Genomic DNA, 4,836 nt, shown 5'->3' on the forward strand with positions numbered 1-4,836 from the left:
CCACAAATGCCTTGTTTTTAAGCATTTGTTCTTAGTTAGATCAACCTGAACTGGTTAAAATTCTGATTCATTATTTGTCATTTGTAACACGGTGACTGCTGTGAACCCTAAACATGGAGGAGAGCTCCCCCCCGTACAGACAAAACTTCAAAGCTGCCTCAAACAGCTCCCAGTAAGACAAAAAGGCAACAAATGGATACAGATGACATGGGACATTGCAAGAGGACAAGGAATAGGGCTGGCCCTGGAGTGGCCATCATCTTGAAGAGGCCGTGAGAAGGGAATGGGGCTCCAGCAGTGGGTTGCAGCTGCATGTCCAACATGGTACCTCGCATGTCCGGTAGGATGTCCCAAGGCCGTGCACTGAATGGCACCATGGAACGGGAGTATACTATATGCAAGTTCACTTGCTGTTAATGTGCTACTGATGGCAGCATACATGAGACCTTGCTTGGGAGTAAGATATATCTCTGCTAAGCCCCTTTAAGGATACAGGACATGCAGGATGATGCACTGCTTAGATGCTAGAAGAGAATATGGCTTGGCTAGGCAAGCAGGTGTTTAAAATGCCTTCCATCATTTCCCATAGACTTCCCTGAAGAATTTTTCCTCTTGATCCCCCATTCCTCCAGTCTGTATCTCACTCAGTTCTCTCTCCTAGGATGTTCTCAGGGGACACCCAGTACGTGCACCGGAGTGACTGACATTGGTTTTGTACATTGGGATCTGGAGCAGACAGATGAGCAAGTAACCTGAGGTTGAAGCTTGCAGTAGGTGCTATTACAGCACCTTGTTACTACGGGAAGGCTGGAGACTCCCGCTGCTACTAGAGCCGGTGGCGAGGGCTGCCTGTAGCCTGCAGGCTACCAGTTGGACAGCCCTGACCTAGAACAAACTGCTACTTCCAGGAAGCTGCAGGAACCCACAGTATGACTTACACTGGTGTAGTTTTACTCCTGATCTTTCCCAGGATAGTTGTATAACCACATCCAAGTTACGTGGGTGCAGGGCTGTACACTGCACATCCATTCCTTGTTTGCACAGGTGTAAAGGCTAACTGCACCAGTTCAACTACATCGTGTCCAAGCCCTTTGTCCCTGCTCCAGACTCTAGGGAATCTACCAGGCTGCAGCACTGACTGATTTCTCTTGCTCCAAAAACAGATTTAGGACATCCCCATTTTGCATCACCTTCATTTTAAGAGAGTCATTTAAAATGTCAGTCACATTCAAACTTCTGCTTTTCCAGCCAGTTGTTGCAATTCTCCCCTGCTTCATTGATCTCACATCTCCCTACTCCTCTACTTACCTCCATACCAATTCTGCAAAGCCGTTAGATGTTTTTGCCCTTGAACTGCCCCATCTGTATGAGTTTTCTCTTCCATCTCACACATGGAGTCAGCTCACTTCCTCTTGAAACCTCTTGATCTTTTTCTTTGACAGAGTCACTCTAGAAAGCTTCTAACAATGTCTTTGAATAGTACCATGTTGAAAACATTGTATAAATGGATGTCTCTAGAAGCTACAGAAAGCTTTAAAACGTGTTTGATTGTTAAAATCTGCAAGATCAAACCAGGACGTGGGACTCGCGGCCAAAAAATTGGATCTCTTGATGAAATAGGGATAGGTAGCAACCATATTTCCAGAAGACAGACAGCTGTGTCAGTCTTTTTAATCCTTGAATAAATCCTGAACTCCCTCTTAGCTGTGCATTAACTTACTATGCAAGGGAGTAAAAGACGAAGGCATCTCTAAACGAAACTTTGCTTTTCTAATCCACAGGATGTCTGGTTTATTAACCTTCTCTCTTGCAGGTCAAGTAACTGTATAATTAGGTGAAAAAAGTGCTTCCCAATCCACAAGCTGTCTGTATTGTATTAACCTTTATGCTGCTGCCTTTGGTGGAGATGTCCCAGACTATGGTTAAGATGGTAATTCCTTCCCTGGAGGTGTCAGAAGACCATATCATGGGGAAGAAATACAAAATGGGCAGTCAGATGACCAAATGCTGTAGCAGTGATTCTCAGCCAGGGTGCCAGGGTACCCTGGGGTGCCGCCAGGTCTTTTGAAGAGGTGCGAGGAGATAAGTGAGGTGTTAGGAGATATGCACAGGCTCAGGCTTTTCCCTGCCTGGACAATCTCCCGTCCCCACTGCCAGGCCGCTCTGCAAGGAAATAAGCACTATAATCTATAAATTAGTTTCTGAAATTGGATGCTACTCATTTTGCCAACGTTACAGTGGTACCTCCATAATACCTTGAGTCCAGAAAGGCTGAGAAGCAGTGTGCTAGACTATCCTGCACAAGCCTTTTTGCTTTTGAATGCAGCAGGACTGTGCAAGTCCCAGTTAGAAAATGGACAGAGCTGTGAGAGGAACAGGCTGCTGGTTGGGGGGGGCATGGGGGAGGAGGGTTGGGATGGACTTAACCCTTTGGCAAACTCTCTAACCAGGGACATGATTCAGCACTGGAACAGAGAGGCGGTGGCATCTCCATCATGGGAACTTCCTCAGTGCAGGCGAGGCAAAGCTTTGCCCAGGAGGATTCACACAGGGACAATCCCCAATACTGCCTTGAGCCGGAAATGGATTGCATGACCTCACTGGGAACAGAGCTCCCGTTCAAGAGGATTGCAATTGTCACATCAAAATATATACAGAAGATGCTAAATGATATCTACTGGCTGTCTTGCAAGTGAACTCACTTCCACCAGGACCCTGGGGAAAGAGGAAGGGCCTTTCCTCATCTCTTGACCTTCTCAGAGGGAGGTACCCAAAGCTAATGGAGTCTCCCCTTTTGCTTCCAGCTCACTTTTGAAAGCTCACTTTTTGAGTTCTTATCTGAGCAGTCACCTCCAATTATGGAGGGGTTTTAGCACGAGATCCAAATGGGAGGATCTCAAATCAGACTGCTGAAGGGATGCTCCAAGTCTCAAGGCTAATGATTAACTGAAGAAAACACTTCCAATCCTCCCACCCTCCCTTTGCAAGGGAGCTGGCATTGCAAGCAGGGAAAGGGAGAGACAAGCCATTGGCAGAGAGCAAGTGAGGTTGGCTTTTTGCTCTAGATGCTCGGAAAAACACAAGCAATCGTAACAAAAACCAACCAGGAGGGAGGATGTCACGCTATCACAAAGGTGTAGTGACCTTGGAAAAAGGCATCACTCAAAGTGCTGGCCCAGGGGAGCGAGCAGGAGGCACTGGTCCCACTTGCCCACAAAGCCAGAGCAGGTTAAGGACAGAAAGTTTGGTGTAGAAAATGCCAGGGTCACTTTCCCTCTGCAGATTTCCCAAAGGAACTACTTCCTGCTCGTTCGCCGATGCTCACAGAGATTTTTATTGAGGACGCTCATCTTTGAAGTCTTACAGGTTTGCAGAACTCTTCGTTTTTCCTTCTCCTCTTCTCCCCCACATCTCTGTTTCTCCCTTTCCATTTTGCTGTGGAAAAGCCAAAGAGCAGCACAGGGAAATACACTTGGAAAGCCAAGCCTGAAAAGCCTCTGTGTTTGATTTCCCAGTTGCACTGGGGGGGAACAATGGGAAAATGCTGAGGACATACCTTGGTACTTTGGTGTGAGGATGTATTAACTCCTCTGTGAAATATGAAACACCAAACCAGAAGGAAATATGAATACATCCTGCTTACCAACAAACAACTTCGAGGTAAACAGACTACTCCAACTTTTCTCTGAGCCTACCCTGCATACAAAATGAACTTTTCCAAACAGGAGATTTTACCACCATCAACTCTGCTATGAAATATGAACTTTCATTTCTACCCAGGAGAACTTTTACAATCTTCTCTCCAATGCCTGATGAAGGGTGTTTGCACCCGAAATCTTGCAATTAAAGAATTGCTTTTGCAAAAATGTAGTTAGCCTAATAAAAGATATCACCTCTGCCCTGAGTCCTGATTGCTGTTCTCTTCTATTCATTCCACCCAGAAGCACACCAGCTACAGATGCTTCCTTTGCCTGATGAAGGGTATTTGTACCCAAAAGCTTTGCAAAGACGAATTTTTTCCAACTATTTGAGTTGGTCAAATAAAAGATATCGGAGTTACCCAAAGAACCTCGTCTGCCTTTGTCCTTAGACCAACACGGCTACAACCTACACCCCCGTTCTCTTCCAGTGAGGCCATTCTTTCGGCAACAACTGATGTGTTCAAAACACGCTTGCCAGCTGCAATCCTGGCCCAGACGCCGATGCTCCTGCCTTCCTGCAGTCAGGCCTTTTGGGAGGCCGTGGTCCTGTCACTGCAGCAGGCCGCTCTCTGCCTCCCAGACCTGCTGGCAGAAAAGCATCTCACTGGAGGTTGTGCATCACAGCAGCCCGGTTCCTCTCCGGTGGGAGCAGGGAAGGATACAATCAATGCAAATCACAATACAACGCGATGTAACGTCGCTGCAATACCCTACGTTTTGGAGCCTGGGCATCTCATTTGCCCAGCTCTCATGACTCCGTTTCCCCCAGCTCTTCTCTCTGCTTGCTCCTCGACGATGTTCGCATCCAGCTGAATCACTACTTGGAGAGAAAGGGAGAGAGTTTTGTGCTTCCACAGAGCCGAGCGCACAATTCGTTGTCCGGTTTCTGAGAAAGGCAAGGTGCACGCAGCTAGAAGCCCCATTCGAGGCACAGTCGTTTGTTTGCTTTAGATCACCCTCTTCCTCTGGGCCGATGCACGTGCCCCATGCCTGGCAGTACTCACCATGGCTGGCTGGGATCAGTAAGACATCTTTTCACTTGCTACTCCCAGGCAGAGACAGCTGTTAGCTGTCACTCCAACTCCAGGAACCAAACTAGCGTACGTCCCAGCGCTAACACCAGGGTCTCCTTGAT

Source organism: Gavialis gangeticus, unplaced genomic scaffold, assembly GCF_001723915.1.
Source record: "Gavialis gangeticus isolate Ggan-Ray unplaced genomic scaffold, GavGan_comp1, whole genome shotgun sequence".
Lineage (NCBI taxonomy): Eukaryota > Metazoa > Chordata > Crocodylia > Gavialidae > Gavialis > Gavialis gangeticus.